We start from the raw sequence: 14,322 nt of genomic DNA, 5'->3' as shown, positions 1-14,322 counted from the left end.
TAAGCATCAAACTTACATTTCATTAGGTAAACCCAAGTAGCCCATGAATGGTCATCCACAATAGTCAGAAAATACTTGGCTCCTAAAAGCAAAGGAATTTTATAACCTCCCCAAATATCCACATGTATTAAGTCAAAACAATCAGTTGATCCTACTGTACTAATAGGAAAAGATAAGTGAGTTTTCTTGGCTTGTCACAACAAAAATTATTAGGTACTTGAACATGCAAATCTAAGATTAAGATAGACAGTCAAATGAAGCATGTCCTAAACTGGAATGCCACAAATTGGAGGAAGTAGTAGCATAACTATGTAAACAATAAGCTTAATCAACTAGTAGATTGACAATAGTAAAATGCTATATGCCATCATGCATCTTGTCGAGCACAATTACCTTCTTGTACCTTAAGTCCTGTAAAATGCAAGGGCCATACAATTTAGATCAGAGGTGATGTTACTTATAGATAATAATTTGCACTTGAAATCAAGTATGAGAAGCACTCTGATGTAAATTTAAGGACAAATTTATATTGCCCCATGAAGACGTGAAGTCATTGGAATGTGGTGTTGTGAGTTTACTAGTACGATTGTGGGTGGTGCCATGTGGTTTGATGCACCAATATCAAGTAACCAGATATCAATATTTAATATACCAAGGGGCTCAGAGGCTTTACTAGCAAAGTTAAAATAAGCATCATTGCGATTCACATTCAGATATATATATATATATATATATATATATCAAAGCATCTAGTTAAGTTGTTCAAGAGATAGACCAGTAACTGAAGATTTAGCAAAGGAGCTTGATGGAGGATGATTTGACCCAACCCATTGAGACGATATGTAGACCTGATTCAGCACGAGCAACAGCTCAACACCACAACCTGACTGCAATTAAGTAACGAGCCTGTAGAACAACTCGTTACGTCATAGCTCACTATAGGGGGAGCTCGCTACAACGCGAGCTCTAGGTCCCCCGAGCTACTGAGAAGGGAATACTCCAAGACTATTTCAGCTCGCAATCTAGGGTAACCAGCTCGCTCCAACACTTAGACAGAAGAACTGCCCCAAAGACAATTTCGATGAGGGCCACCATGAAGTATCCCTAGGAGCTTGCTACAAAGTAGCTCGCGGCAAAGATAGCTCGCTACGCGACAGGGTAGCTCACTACAAAGTAGCTCACAACTAGGCAACGCGATGCACCACGTCTCTCAACTGACGGCGCAGTCCCTGCCCATTTGACAGTCTGCACCCACGTCTCACGATAGATAGTGGCGTGCCTGTCCCTTCGGGACGTGTCACTCATCCAAGCGGGTAGTACGTTGTAACGATCACCTGCATAGCCCTGGCAAGTAACGGCTGCGACAGGAGCCCAGTGGCGGTTACGCCCGATTTGACAAGAACGCCTATATAAGAGCTCCCTAGTTAAAGGGAAACTCTCTCTCGAACATCAGAGATCCTATTTGAAAACGTACTTGCTCTCAAGCTAATCTTGAGAAATCAGTGATCTAGCGCGACCTACACTCTTAGCCTCTTTACACTCTTTGCTTTCTCCCACAACGTTCTAACTTAAGTTTCGGAGTATTTCCGTCGGGCAAATCCCCTGGGAATCCTTCATCTTCTTCCTCTCAAGTGTCATTCATTGCCAGCTAGGAGCCAATCAGCAGCCAGCTAGGAGTGCTCAGATCGTGCCGCATCATTTGGCGCCGTCTGTGGGAAACGCTTCTAAAAGTCTTCCTCTAAGCTTTTACAGTTTCTTTTTCCAAAAACTCAGAATTCATGGCTTCTTCCAGTAACGCCGGACGTGGTACCAGCCAGAATGCTTCTGGGGAGTAGCCCCAGCTTCCTACTATCTGTATTGGATAGTTCACTGTCCCCCTCTTCATGGACAGAGTCCCCAGTTTGAACGTGCCTCTTACGGTGGCACCCGGGGTCGCTCCACTCCCTTCCATAGTTGAAGCAACCTTTACTGAACCCTCGGTTGTGCCCCCAGCGGCCAACCCGAGCCAGTTGGAGGACTTAATGCAATGCATGCAAGCCATGCGGGCTCAAATGCAACAATTTCAACAATTCCAACTTCACCAACAATAAGTGTTGCACCAGGTTTCCCAATACCAGTACCAGCAGCAGTTCCCCTCTCTACCTCAGGCCCAGTCGTCACTTCCCCCTCGGCATTTGGCCACAAAGCAGACCAAACCCTCCCACCGGAGTGAGCGACCTTGTTGGGGAGAGGCCTCTAGACCCAAGATCCTGCCAAGAGCCAAGCCTCCTCCCATAGCAAGAAGGAGAGGCCAACTACTCCCGCCTCATAGCCTATGGGCAGGTCGGGGGCCTCCCAGCCAACCAAGCCCGTATCGCCCCAGCCTTCGCAGTTTAAGCTCCCGCTCATGGAGAATCTGTTCGAGGTCCTGGCCGTAGACTATAGGCAGGGCCCTTTGGTCCAGAGTCGCCACCAGCAATTTGAGCCCGTCGAGCTCGGTGACATTGAAGCATCAAGCACCAACACCGAGCTATCAAAACAACAATGAAAACACCGGCGAGCTCGCCAAACTGCTACCTGAGTCTCTCCCGAGCTCAAAGGAAAAGAGGAGGTATGCTCAGGTGAAGTAAAAGCCACCCCTCTCCTCTCAGTTTCTGCCCATTATCTCCAGAACTCTTTGTTGTCCCCATGCCAAGGGACTTCAAGCTCCCTCCACTAGACAAGTATGACGGATCCTTCAATCCAAATGATCACGTGGACGCCTTCCAGTCCTATATGCACCTGGCAAGAGCCAGTGAATCCTGCACCTGGACAAGGGGTAGCCTGCACATGGTACCGTAACCTCATGCTTGGTTTGATAAGAAGCTGGGCACAGTTTATGCAAGTTTTCACCTCCCACTTCGTCACCAGCAAAAGGTCCAAGAACTCAGGAAAGCCTCCTCGGCATAGTTCAAAAGGAAGGGGAGTGCATTCAGAGTTATATCAAACTGTTCAATGACACTTGTTTACAGATACCCGACCTGGATCTTGCAGTTCACCTCACCGCAACCAAGCGAGGTATCACCCACAAAGAGTTCAAGTGGCACGTAGTTGTCAATCAACCCAAGACCATGACCGAGTTCCTCAAGCTCACGGATCGGTTCATAGTAACAGAGGAGGAAATCAACCAGAAGGGCGAGTAGGCCCCAGAAAAAAGAAAGAGGGAGCCAGAGCCCCCATCTCAAGGTGACATCAGGAAGAAGAAGGACACGGCTCGGGGGATAAGGCTAGTCCAGCCCTCCCGAGCTCTAACAGCAGAAAGGGACTACACGCCCCTCAACACAAAGCGGGCCGAGATCCTCATGGCGATCAAGGACGCTCCGTACGTGAAGTGGCCACCTCGGCTGAAGGCCGATCCTAACACCAGGAATAAAAAATTGTATTGTAGCTTTCATAAAGATCACGGTCATAGTACCGAAAGTTGTAAAAATCTCCACGATGAGATAGAAGAACTCATCCGTTGCGGATATTTGAGAAATTTTGTACAAAATAATAATAATAATAATAATATAACAGGTCGACAAGGGGAGCAGAGTAAAGACGCTCCCGAGTCCAGCAGGCAAGTGGAACAGCCGCAGAAGCAGCCCTTCGAAGAGAGACCAGTTCGGGGGACCATCCATGTCATAGTCGGAGGTTCGATTGTGGCGGGCTGCACCTCAGCGGCAGCTCGCACATCAGCTCGCGAGACCGGCAGGGAAGAGTGGAACCCATCGAAGCGACCAAGGATAGAAGACCCCATCTTCTTCATAGAGGACAACGTGCACGGGGTCCACTACCCCCATGACGATGCGCTTTTCATAAAGATGAAGATCAACGACTTCGAACTTAGGCGCGTCTTTGTCGATTCGGGTAGCTCAGCAGACATCCTCTTCAAAGCGGCCTTCGACCAACTCCAGCTTCAAGAGTGCAACCTAAAGCCCGTGAACACTCCCCTGGTAGGCTTCAGTGGAGAGGAAGTTCGGCCCCTGGGAAGGGTAACAGTACTTGTGGAAGTCGGCACCTGGCCTAGCATAGTGAGGCTCAACCACGATTTCTTAGTGGTCGCAACCCCCTCCCCATACAACGCCATAGTAGGTCGGCCGATTACCCATGCCTTATGGGCTATGGTGTCCACCTACTACTTGGCTATGAAGTTCCCCACGGACTTTGGCATCAGGGTAGCGCGAGGTGACCAGCTTGAGTCTCGCAAATGCTATGTCGCCGCCCTCAAGGGAAAAGCCAAGGTGGATGATGACCTCGAGTTGGAGCGACCTATGGAGCAAAGCGAGGAGCGAGCTACGCCCACGGAAGAGACCATCTCTATCCCAGCCCGAACTCTTCAGATCGGTGCTTCCATTGAGGAGCCTCTGCGATCTAAACTGGTACGCTTCTTACTGAAAATTTAGATGTTTTTGCATGGTCTATGGTGGAAATGCCCGACATAGACCCTAGAATCATAACTCATAAGCTTAAAATTGATCCTATAGTTAGGCCCGTTAGACAGAAGAAATGCAACCTAGCCCCAGAGCGATGGAGGGCATTCGACAAGGAGGTCGGGAAGCTCCTTGTAGCCGATTTTATCAGGGAAGTCCATTACCCGAGCTGGGTGGCCAACCTCGTTCTGGTGAAAAAGGCTAACGGTAAATGGCGCATGTGCGTCGACTACACTGACCTGAATCGAGCTTGCCCAAAGGATTGCTTCCCACTTCCTAGGATCAACCGTCTGGTGGACGCAACCTCGGGGCATGAGTTGCTGAGCTTTCTATACGCCTACTCGGGCTACAATCAGATCAGGATAGACCCTGCTGATGAAGAGAAAACTGCATTCATAACTGAGCTCGGCCTGTACTGCTACAAGGTCATGCCCTTTGGGATAAAAAATGTCGGGCAACCTTTCAAAGACTTGTAAACAAACTGTTTGAGCCATTGATTGGCCAAAAAGTAGAATGTTATGTAGGCGACATGGTCGTCAAAACCCAGTTCTCATGTGATTTAATACAAGACTTGAATTTAGTTTTGAAATCCTGTGTAGATTCAATATGAAGCTAAACCTGAATAAGTGTGTCTTTGGTGTCACCTCGGGTAAATTTCTGGGATACATCGCAAACCGATGCGGCATTGAAGTCAACCTGGACAAAATAAAGGCCATCTTAGATATGAGACCACCCCGAAAAATGAAGGAGGTTCAGAGGTTGAATGGCCGAATAGCCGCCCTGAGCCGCTTCATATCCAAGTCGGCAAATCGCTGCCTACCTTTCTTTAAAGCAATTAAAAGCAAAGGGTTTGAATGGACCTAGGATTGTCAGCTCGAGTTTGACGAGCTCAAAAAGTACCTCGCTGGCATACAAGTCTTAACCCGACCCGAAGAGGGTGATGTTTTAGAGTTGTACCTCTCGGCAAGTGACAAAGTGGTCAGCTCTGTACTAATAAAAGAAGTAGATCGGGTCCAACGACCTATCTACTATGTTAGTAAAGTGTTGCAGGGAGCAGAAATGAGATATCTAGAGATAGAAAACTGGCGTATGCACTAGTTATTGCAGTCTGAAAGTTCCGTCCGTACTTTCAAGCTCACACTGTTATCGTCCTCACCAACAACCCTCTAAGGCAATTCCTACTCAAGCCCAAGGTCTCTGGTCGACTAACGAAGTGGGCCGTTGAGCTCAGTGAGTACGACCTCCAATATAAGCCACGAACTGCTATTAAGGCCCAAGCTTTAGTAGATTTCATTGCGGAGTGCACTTTCAGCTCCGAAGTCCCCAGGCCGGTTGAGCACGAGGCCCCCAGCTCGGGCGAGCCCGGAGCTCCCAGGCTGGTTGAGTCCAAGCACCATGAGGTAGCAGCCAGTGTAGCATCTCTCCTAGTTAGGCCAAGCACGAACTGGGATGAGGAGCCCTGGATCCTTTACATAGATGGCTCCTCGAACCAACAGGGCAGCGGAGCCGGAATAGTTTTGCACGGCCCAAGTGGCATGAAACTGGAGTATGCACTACACCTCGAGTTCGTGGCATCCAACGATGAAGCAGAGTACGAAGTGTTGATAGTCGGGCTAGCTCTAGCCAAAGAAATGAAAGCCAAGCACATTATCATATGCAGCGATTCCCAGCTCGTGGTCAATCAGGTCACAGGAGAATACGAAGCTCGTGAATCGACTATGATTGCCTACTTAGCCAAATTAAGAGAGGCTCTGCCCAACTTCCAGTCACACTTCATCAGGCAAGTCCCGAGGTCTGAGAACGCTGAGGCCGATGCCTTGTCCCGGTTAGCCAACACCAGTGATAACACCATGAGAACCGAGTATATAGAGAACCTGCCTCGGCCTAGCATTCTCGGGGGGGCAGAGGAGATCGCTCCTGTCGTTCAAGCAGAGTCGAGCTGGATTGACCCGCTCGCGAGCTTCCTGCTACATTGGACCCTCCTTGCATATCGCAATGCCGCCAGAAGGGTAGAGCGTCAGGTGGCCAAATATGTCATGATAGACGAACCGGCTGTACCGAAGATCCTACACGCTCCCCTACCTACGCTGCTTGTGACCTTCTGAAGCCGAGCTCATACTCCGCGACACTCATGAGGACCTGTGCGGCGGACACTTGGGGGGCAGGGCCCTCACCCAAAAAGCACTACGACAGGGATACTACTGGCCAACAATGAAAGCAGATGCTATTGAGCTCTTCAGAAAGTGTGACAAGTGCCAGAAGCATGCCAATATCCACCATCAGCCTACTACCAATCTCAAATATCTCACGAGCCCGTGGCCTTTCACGCAATGGGGCATTGATTTACTTGGACCATTTCCACTAGCAATAGGCTAGAGGAAGTTTCTAGTGGTAGTAGTGGATTATTTTACCAAGTGGATAGAAGCCGAACCTCTTGTAACTATCACAGCCCGAAACGTTTAGAACTTCTTTTGGAAGAACATAATGTGCCGCTTCGGGTTACCTCGGGTATTAATTTCTGATAATGGTAAGTAGTTCGAAGACATCAAATTCCAGAACTAGTGCCAAGACATGGGGATCTGGCAAAACTTCACTTCGATTGCACACCCTCAAGCAAACGGTCAAGCAGAAGTCACGAACAGAGCTATACTCCGCGGACTGAAGGCACGATTAAACTGAGCTAAAGGACTATGGGTGGACAAGCTACCTAGTGTTCAATGGGCTTACCGAACCATAAAGAAGACCACCACAGAAGAGACTCCCTTCAGCCTCACCTACGACACTGAGGCAGTCATCCCAGTTGAAATTGAGGTTCCCTCACTACGACTGGAAGCATATGATGATAAGGCAAATGAAGACGAGCTATGTACCAACCTCGACCTACTCGACGAGGTAAGGTACCTCGCATATATCAGGACCGTAGCTTACTAGCAAAGAGTAGCTCGGTACTATAACACCAGAGTCAAGAAGCGGAACCTCCGCATGGGCGACCTGGTCCTTCGTAAAGTTATGGTACTTGAGCCCAGCGTTGGCAAGCTCAGACCGAATTGGGAAGGACCTTACCGAGTGAAACGAGTTTTCGGGGAAGGAACATACGAGCTTGAAACCCTTGAAGGGAAACAAGTACCTCAAGCATGAATTATTGTCAACTTAAGGTAATATTACCTGTAACTACATAGTAGACCATGAGTCACTCCCAAATCCTAAGGGCCAAAATGCCGAGCTAACACGACCTCGGCGCAATAAGACCTAGTCGCCTCCATGGCATGGGCAAACTTCAACGGTAGACTATAAGTCACCTCCTCAGCCTAAGGGCTAAAACACCGAGCTAACTAAGACCTCGGCATCAAGAAAGACTTAGCCACTTCAATGGTGAAGGCAAAGTATGAAGTATCAGAGACGTAAGCAGCTCGGACCTGAACCCTACGAAGCATAGCTCGTCTCAATACATCAGTTGGACCAAGGTACAACCTACAAACATATAGTTCGAGCATACATGGTAATTGCTTCGCGATATACCATAGTGATGCCTTAAACGCTAAGGGATAGCCCGAGATAACGATTATCGAAAAATCCTACTTCGGGTATGCAACTCTAATAGCTCGAGTGATGAGATCGTTTTGGCAAAAATAAAAAGAGCACACCATACTTAGAAGAAAAAGAGAAATTTCATTGCCATTTCAAAAAAAAAAAAAACCCAAGCTAAACAGCTCGAGAAAGTTCAACAAGAGATAAAAAAGGGCACAACCGCCCAAGAAGATCTTTTCAAGACCGGGTTCTAGCACCTGGGAACCACTAGTAATCAGTCAGAAGAACATAAAAATAGAGTCGCCAGCCTCAGGGGTCCACCTCGTCCTCGTCCTCTGGGGAGTCAGGCTCTTCCTCATCCGCTTGGTCCATCGTCTTGGGAGCCAGGCCCTTCATGGTAATGCCGTCAAGGTTGAGCCCAGAGAACTTCTTTCGAACCAACCAGCGGCAGAGCTTGAATCCGGAGCGGTACGAGCTCGAGCCATACTCCACTTGGAGGTTGTGATACTCTTGGGAGTCCTTGAAGTCCCAGACTGTCTTCTTCCGCTCAGCCTCCACCATGGTGTCGAAGTTTCGAGTTCGGTCTCCAAGTCCCGAACCTGTTGGTGAAGGAGCTCCCTCTCCGCTGCCACCCTCGATGACTCCTCCCTGTAGCGCGCGCTCTCCTTGAAAAGCCTGGCGATCTGCGCCTCCTGGTCACGGACGAGCAGCTCCTAGGCCCCGCTCCCCTTGCGAGTGTGAAGGAGCTCGCCCTGGGTCCGGTCGAGCTCGCCCTGGAGCTTCTGAACGATGACCCTCTGATTGCGAGCATCGCCGGAGTGATGTTCGTCTGGAGGGCCATGGCGTGGATGGCGGAGTTCACCTGCCAACAAAGAGACTAAGCTCAGAAGACAGCAAAAGGAAGCAAAAAAAGAGAAGAGGGGAAGGACCACTTACCACCATACAATGAGAGGCGGCGAGCGCGGTGAGCTCCCCGGGCTCCATCTCCCCCCACTTAGTGATCTCCTCATTGTAGATCGCCCTTCAGCTCTTCCGCCTAGCCACAACGTAATCATTAACACCCTCCCAGTTCCCCACTGGGAGCCGCGGGTAGTGAAATGGACTGGAAGGACCAGGGGGAACCACCCCTTGCTGCGGGAGCTCACCCTCCTCGAGGCTACCTCCGCCAGCACCTCCTTCAGATGGAGAAGTAAAGTCTAGCTCAGTGCCCCCAGTGGTGGGAGTCCGGTCAGGATGCGACCTCTTCACCTTGCACTTTTGGTTGCTCGAGAGAAGGCGACGCACGTCAACACTACACATGATGGCTGCCAAAAAACCACAAGGTATTAGTCCAGTAAAAAAACAAAGCATATGTATACACATGATATTTTTACAAGGCACTACGCGACCTAAAAAGGCAACCTACCCGGACTCAGGCCAGCCTGCGCGAGCTTCTCCTCAGTCAAGTAGTCCGAACAAAGGAAGCCTATCGATGCCCAAGACAGCATCATTTTCCGAATTTTAGGGTCCAACTCGGCCCCGGGGTCCTGGATGGCGCCCCTCCAGGAAGTTGGGAAGGGCCACCCCTCGGAGTTATAGACCAAAAAATAGTCCCGCTTCCAGGTAGGAATCTTGTTTGGGTATAGGAGCTTATAGTCGCGGCGGGGAGAGAGGTAGTAAAAACGCCTTTCCAAAGGGGCTCCGAGAATGGCATTCTTGACGCAGAGAATAGAAGCAAAAATATCAAGGTCAAGGGGAAGACAATACTCATAGCACAAAGAAATGGTCCCAACCATGTTCCGGATGGTGTTGGGATGGAGCTGGTCGATGGTGACGTTGAGCTATTCTTGGAAAATCACTATGTCGTTGGGACCATGTTCCCAAGGAAAGTTACTAGTGGGGATATTGTAGAGGAGGTCCCCGGGAAGGTGAAAGTAACGGATTAGAGACCTGAGTCTCTCCACCATCATGGAGGAGGGGCCGAAGGTGTTGGGCTCCCTCCCCCGAGAAGTAGAGGCCACATCACTGGAGGTCTCCCGAGCCTCTGGAACCTTCTCCCAAGCTCCCCCTGAGCTCGAGGGGACATTGTCGTCCTAGTTACCACCCCGGGAATAGACATGGTATGGATACCCAGACATGATTGACAGAATGATTAAGACTCACCGAGAAAAAATGAAACGGTGTGAACGGAAGAGCTCGGGTAGACTAGATGGATGCACGACCTCAGAATCCGAAGACAGTAAGATAGCATGAAAGAAAATGAGGCCTAGGGGGCCCTCCTATTTATAGTCACTGTTCCTCCGAATCAACGGCCCAGATTGAGGCAGATCTAACGGTTCGTAGTCAAGCTGACCACACGCCTTCTGAAACGGAAATGTGACTGGCTGCACGTCTCCCATGATTGAGGTAATGGCGGTTGCACGACATCCAGAGTTAAGAGCTACTTCAGCGCATTTTTCAGTATTCGAAAAGTCAGAAATCCCCTGGTTCCCGTGCACACATTTAATATGAAAAGTCAATCAAGTTTGAACTTTGATCAAATCAACTCGTCACACTTCATGAACTCCTCACGCTAAGGTAGCACTCTTAGCTCGATGAGTGGGGGGCAATTGATGGATGATGATTTGACCCGACCCATTGAGACGATGACACATGGACCTGACTCAGCACGAGCAACAACTCAGCACTACAGCCTGACTGCAACTAAGTAACGAGCCTGTAGAACAGCTCGCTACGTCATAGCTCACTGTAGGGGGAGCTCGCTACAACGCAAGCTCCAGGTCCCCCGAGCTACTGAGAAGGGAATACTCCAAGACTATTTCAGCTCACGATCTAGGGTAACCAGCTCGCTCCAACACTTACGCAGAAGAACTGCCCCAAAGACAATCTCGATGAGGGCCACCTCGAAGTATCCCTAGGAGCTCACTACAAAGTAGCTCACGGGAAAGATAGCTCACTACGCGACAAGGTAGCTCACTACAAAGTAACTCGTGGCAAAGATAGCTCACTACGCGACAAGGTAGCTCACTACAAAGTAACTCGCGACTAGGCAACACGACGTTCTCAGGAAGCTTCTATCTGACAAGACCGTACCCGTCAAACTGCACCATGTCTCTCGACTGACGGCGCAGTCCCTGCCCATTTGACAATCTACACCCACATCTCTCGACAGATAGTGGCGTGCCTATCCCTTTGGGATGTGTCACTCATCTGAGTGGGTAGTACGTTGTAACGATCACCTACGCAGCCCTGGCAGGTAACGGCTGCGACAGAAGCCTAGTGGCGGTTACGCCCGATTTGATAAGAACGCCTATATAAGAGCTCCCTAGTTAAAGGGAAACTCTCTCTCGAACATCAGAGATCATAACTGAAAACTTACTTGCTCTTGAGCTAATTTTGAGAACTCAGTGATCTAGCGCGACCTACACTCTTTGCTTTCTCCCCCAGCGTTCTAACTTAAGCTTTGGAGTATTCTCGCCGGGCAAATCCCCCGGGAATCCTTCATCTTCTTCCTCTCAGGTGCCATCTGTTGCCAGTTAGGAATACCCGGATCGTGCCGCATCAGAGCTAGTTTCACTTACCACACTTATTGTAGATTTAGAATTCTAATTAATAGAGGCATTATTTCCACTTGATTTGTTCTTGTCCCATCCTCAAGGGTAACTGGGTTTTCTAGCAATGATCACACTGGTATTTCAAACAATCCTTTGACTTTGGTTGATCCTAAAACATCAAGTGTTGCAACTTCAACGGTAGGAAACTGTTGTGCACTTAACAATTGGTGTTTCTCTTCTTGAGGGATTAGTGTAAACTTTGTTAACAAAGGGTAGGGGATCCAATGCCAAGTATGATGGATCGAATGGTGTTGAACCGATCCCCTAATCCCATCAAGAATTGATATACATTTTCTTGCTTTCTCAGTGTTGAAATCTTTATTAGCACCACAACTACAGACTGAAGGAAGGTAGGCTACGAGTTTATCCCAATTCCCTTTCGGTTTAGTGCAATAGAGTGAAATAGAGAAGTTGTCTTGTTTCATCAAGCCATCTCCTCTTCAAGGAACATTGCTCTTTGAATACCACTCCTCCAATTTTGTCCAAACTACATGAACACTATCAACATAAGTTATGCTTTCATGAAATTCTCGTGCAAGAGCATTGAAAATCCAAGATAACACCATTGAATTACACTTCGGCCAAGCCAACAACTCCATCAGTTTGGAAGCATCTAGTTTGTTAACCAACCCATCAACAAAGCCAACCTTGTTCTTCACATTGAGAACATTAATCATCGCATTCTCCAAGTTGAATAATTCTCTCTGTTCAATAGACATGAAACTGGTACGATTCCTTGATTATGATGAAACCGGATCATAGTAAAGTAAAGATCGATCGCCATTGTTGCTGCCACTAGAGATGTTAGACACCTGCGGCCAATCTTCTGATTCTTCTAATCTCAAAGCGCTGCTTCTACCTAATGAACTTCATGTTCCATGGAAAAAGAATAGTTAGATACATGCCAAGATCATTTGAAATTTATTGTTTTATATATATATTCACTCTATTGATAGAATCATACAGTAACAATGCAACAAAATTTAAATTCCACTGTAGATGGAAGCACATTGATTAGGAATCGACACACTGTAGATGGAAGCACCCTGATTAGGAATCAACACACTGTAGATGGAAGCATATATACTTTTTTTCATCCTTAAAAACCAGCTCTATCAATACAGTGATGGTTGGAGCTCAAGAGTAGAGGATGACTCTTAATGGCTTCCACCTCTCTCTCCAAGGACTAAACAATTAGATCAAATCTCCTCCATCTTTGCCCATAATAGAGAAGCCCTAATTTTCAAAATAAACCTTCCAAGTTTAAAAGGTTCAACTATGGTGGTTTTGGAACTTGAAGTGAAGTAACAGAACCACCACCTGAGGATGCATCAAAGACCCACTCCCTGCCATCACTTGGAAGACAATCCTCCATCTACTCTCTCACCCTCGACGAGTTTCCAACACACGACACAGCTTTGCCACAAAACATGGACGAGTTCCTCAATAACATTTGAACGACACAACTTTGCCACAAAACCGTTAACGAGGTATGGGCTGAAATCCACAAAATCCAAGAGCAACAACAGCTTGAGGGGCAACAACTGTAGGACACTGGTAATCCTGGAACTACCCAGCACCAACTCACTTTTGGTTTTGGAGAGATGACTTTGGAGGATTTCTTAATCAGAGCTAGGGTTGCCCAAGAAACATGTGAATCCTCCTCTTGGCAACACCGACTAATGATGCCCTCTACTGGTCTTATACTTGCAACTCTACGTGACATCGTAGTATGGGTACTCCGACCACCAGAGCACCAGAAACTGTGTAGTTGGGGAACTACCCACCACCAACTCACTTTTAGAGAGACGAATTGGAGGATTTCTTAATTAGAACTGGGGTTGTCCAGGAAACATGTGGATCCTCCTCTTAACAACACCGACTGATGATGCCAACTACCGGTCTACCACCTAGAACTGCGACACCGTAGTATGGGTTCTCCGACCACCAAAGCACTGGAAACTTTGTAGAAGGCGGTGTCCCAATGTACTTAGACATTCCCACAAAGTGGTTTGGGAGAGCCATTAAATTATATGACAAACTATATATATAACTATAAAAGAGTATTAATGACAAGGGAGGTTTTATACAATTGTCATCCTCGGTTTGATTCCATGTGTTACGCTTTCACATATCTATATTTTTTTGGTGGGGTTACAGAAGGATTGACCTAGCTTTGCAGTAGATTACGTCTTATGATGTTTAAAGAATTTATCTACTCCCGACGAAGTACGACGACCAATCGGCACACGGAGAAGATTAGGTAGTGGTAGAGGCTCTAGCAACAACCCTTTAGGTGAGTGAGGAAATCAGATTGCTTGAGGATTATTAGCTTCATTGCTTCAAAAACGAACAAAAGTGATATTAGGCTACCATCCCCATTGATCAACCTTGGTGGCTCTTCCTCATTGCTCCTACATTTTTAGGAAGAGAACAAGATCTTTTTACAAAACAGAGGATCTGGGTATAGAATTACAGTGTAATTTTGTCCCAGATTTTGAAATGGAAGCCTTTTCTTGGATTATCTTACCTAATTAATCCCTTGGATTTGTTAAAAAGAAGGCCATAACTATAACCTATAATCATATAAATTGAAACTTGAAACAGGATCGTAACTCTTGACCGAACTGAAAAAGTAACATAACTGGCTTTTTCTATAAAGGTATTTTAACAACAACAGGCATTGGGCAGAAGAATCCGAATACCGGAGAGTTGGACGAGTTGCGCTGTGCACAAGAATCCAGCGGTGGGTGGTTTGCTCGGGCCCCAAC

At 47.7% G+C, this 14,322-nt stretch overlaps 1 long non-coding RNA gene across 1 annotated transcript; it reads right to left on the bottom strand.

Annotated features, from left to right (window-relative positions):
• Positions 1–12,094: 12,094 nt before the first annotated feature.
• Positions 12,095–14,000, bottom strand: LOC148790776 (uncharacterized). The gene is made up of 2 exons (XR_016077913.1): positions 12,872–14,000; positions 12,095–12,418 (listed from the first exon to the last, which is right to left on the bottom strand). It is a non-coding gene; the product is annotated as an uncharacterized LOC148790776 (long non-coding RNA).
• Positions 14,001–14,322: the final 322 nt, after the last annotated feature.

Source organism: Nelumbo nucifera, chromosome 6, assembly GCF_055504915.1.
Source record: "Nelumbo nucifera cultivar China Antique chromosome 6, China Antique-T2T, whole genome shotgun sequence".
NCBI lineage: Eukaryota > Viridiplantae > Streptophyta > Magnoliopsida > Proteales > Nelumbonaceae > Nelumbo > Nelumbo nucifera.
The sequence above is the reverse complement of the archived record's forward strand: the minus strand, read 5'-3'. Positions and strand labels throughout refer to the sequence as shown.